This window comes from Amborella trichopoda, chromosome 10 (genome assembly GCF_054954075.1).
Source record: "Amborella trichopoda isolate Santa Cruz 75 chromosome 10, AtrichopodaSantaCruz75HAP2 v2.0, whole genome shotgun sequence".
Classification (NCBI taxonomy): domain Eukaryota; kingdom Viridiplantae; phylum Streptophyta; class Magnoliopsida; order Amborellales; family Amborellaceae; genus Amborella; species Amborella trichopoda.
In genome coordinates, this window is record NC_142345.1 from 23,467,279 (window position 1) to 23,469,714 (window position 2,436).

A 2,436-nucleotide genomic window follows, 5' to 3' on the forward strand; every position below is an offset into this window, starting at 1 on the left:
TTTAGAGGCACAGTTGATGTTTAGTTTTTAGGAAACGCAGCTGGCACTGTTCTCGTGCGGTGTTAATCAGTGCCTTGGTCGCACGTGGCTAGCAACATGATGCGCCCGGTGTCAGTCGTGCACGACGGTTACTTTCGTTCGATCCTTTGATGAACGTCGGAGAATCATGTTCTACTGTAATCGTGCACGACGATGACTTGGGTGGTTGGCAAAGGTTGATAACCAACCTTCTCCTATTGTGAAAGCCACTTTTGGCCTGTAACCGTCCCCTCCTCCTCAGATGCAAGAGCGACGCTTCTGATGGTGAGAGCAAGTTTTGGCCTGTAACCATCCTCTCCTCTGGTTCAAGAGCAACGCTAGGGTCAGCCGTTCACTTTTCCTCAAATGCAAGAGCGACACTTGGGGTCAACCGTCTTCTTTTCCTCAGATGCAAGAGCAACAATATGATCAACCATAATCTTTTCCTCATATGCAAGAGCGACAGTCCGAGAGCAATACTGCATGATAGATTTGAAACCTCCCTAATAATGGGCTTTTTTGGCTTGTAACTTCTTTTAATGCAATAAAAAGAGTAAAACCTTGTTTGAACTGTCATGCTTGTCTTCTTGTTACCGTCCTTTGTAACTCTTTGTTGTTGCGCATTGAGTTTTTTTTAGTATACATCATGGGTAGTATTTCTTTAGAGGGGCACTGTGCGGGATTGCGACCGGAGGTCACGTACGTCTCTCAGGTGGGAGTGGCATCAACACGTGTTTTAAGTGTATAATCAAAGCAAACCACGATAAAATAATTAAAACTTCATCCACCAAGCATAAGCAACTGAATAAATTTAACCATTAATCTTCATTCAATTCCACAAGTCTATACAATAAAGTTTATGGCTTAAAAGCCTGACATTCATACAAAGAAGGCCAACTTTTTGGAATAACAGAGCACAAACACATTCATGTTGTCTTATTCTTTTAACCAATTTCTATACAACCTCATGTCTCATCTCATGCTTAAACTCGAGCTTCATTCATGGCTAAGTCATGCTTCATACAACTTGATGCAAGTGGTAGAAATTCACTTACCAAAACAACAATGGTGCCGTTTCCAATCTTGCTTTCACAGGTCTCACCCACCCAATAATGGCTGCCCTTCAAAGATATTTCTCCAAACTTGCTTTAGAGAGAGAGAAGAGATGAGGGAAGAGTGAGTGGCGTGGGTGAGAGAGGAGGCTTAAGTACTCATGAGAGTGGGGTGACTGTCCAGGTGGCGTCAAGAGGCAGTCAAATCTGGACAAGTGGCTCCCACAATAGCATGCATTCTACAAGTGCGCTAACAAGCCATGCATGGTAGTGTTGCAACCGGTGTTGTGCAGCTGGCGCTATGCACACTGCTATGCTTCTTGATCACTTCGTCGCGCTTTATCTATCACCGCGCACTCTACAGCTACACGCTCTTCCATAATATTGTGGGGATGTTCAGGTGTCAAATAGAAAAATTTTGGGTTGAAGTAGTAACCTAAAAAATACATAGATAGAGAAAGGTCATTTAAAATTTCATAAACAAATAATTGAGAATTAAACATTCTAATGATATAAATATATATGCACCTGCATAATGAATTGGACGTCCAAATTTGGTGTTCCACCTTCTTTTTATAATCTCAATCATTTTATTAGCAAAACTACACTTTTCCCCAATAGCTGATTTGACCCTCTCGATACCCTTCGTAAAGGATGCCCATGGTAGCTTTCTTATCAGCATCCACAATTCTTAACACCGTGACCAAAGGGGCAGTGGCCTCTACGACACTGGAACATCGAGACCAGAACCTCCTATTTGAGACTATGTCGTCCACTTTTAGCCTGGTACTGGACTTCGAGAGGCGATCATTTAACCACTCTTCACTGGTAAACGATATCTTTAATGCACCTTCAAATTCCCTAATAGAGTCGACAGCCAAGTAATCTGTCGCAAAACAGATCATGGCAGGCCTGATTATCTCTTTTTTTTTAGACTGTTCTTTGAACAAAAATAAAATTTTAGAGTGGTTATATATAAATCTTGATACCAACCTCGCTTCTTGTAGAGTCTCCTTCATAATTTTGATCTCACTGATCTCCTCTAACATAAGATCGATGTTGTGTGCAGCACACGGGGTCCATACTAGATGCTTCCTCTTATCCATCAACTTGCTGCCGACAGAAACACATACATGCGCATTGTCTGTAATAAACTGGACTACATGCTTATCTCCCACCTCCTCCACTATCTGATCATATAGTCGTACCAAGAAGTTTGCATCCTTATTTATTCTTGATATGTCCTTGCTAGACAACAAAGGAGTACCTTTTGAGGAATAAGCCAAGAAGTTAAAAAACTCCTTTTTACTAACTTTATTCAACCAACCATCACTCATGAGAGTAATATCTATTCTTGGCTAACTCT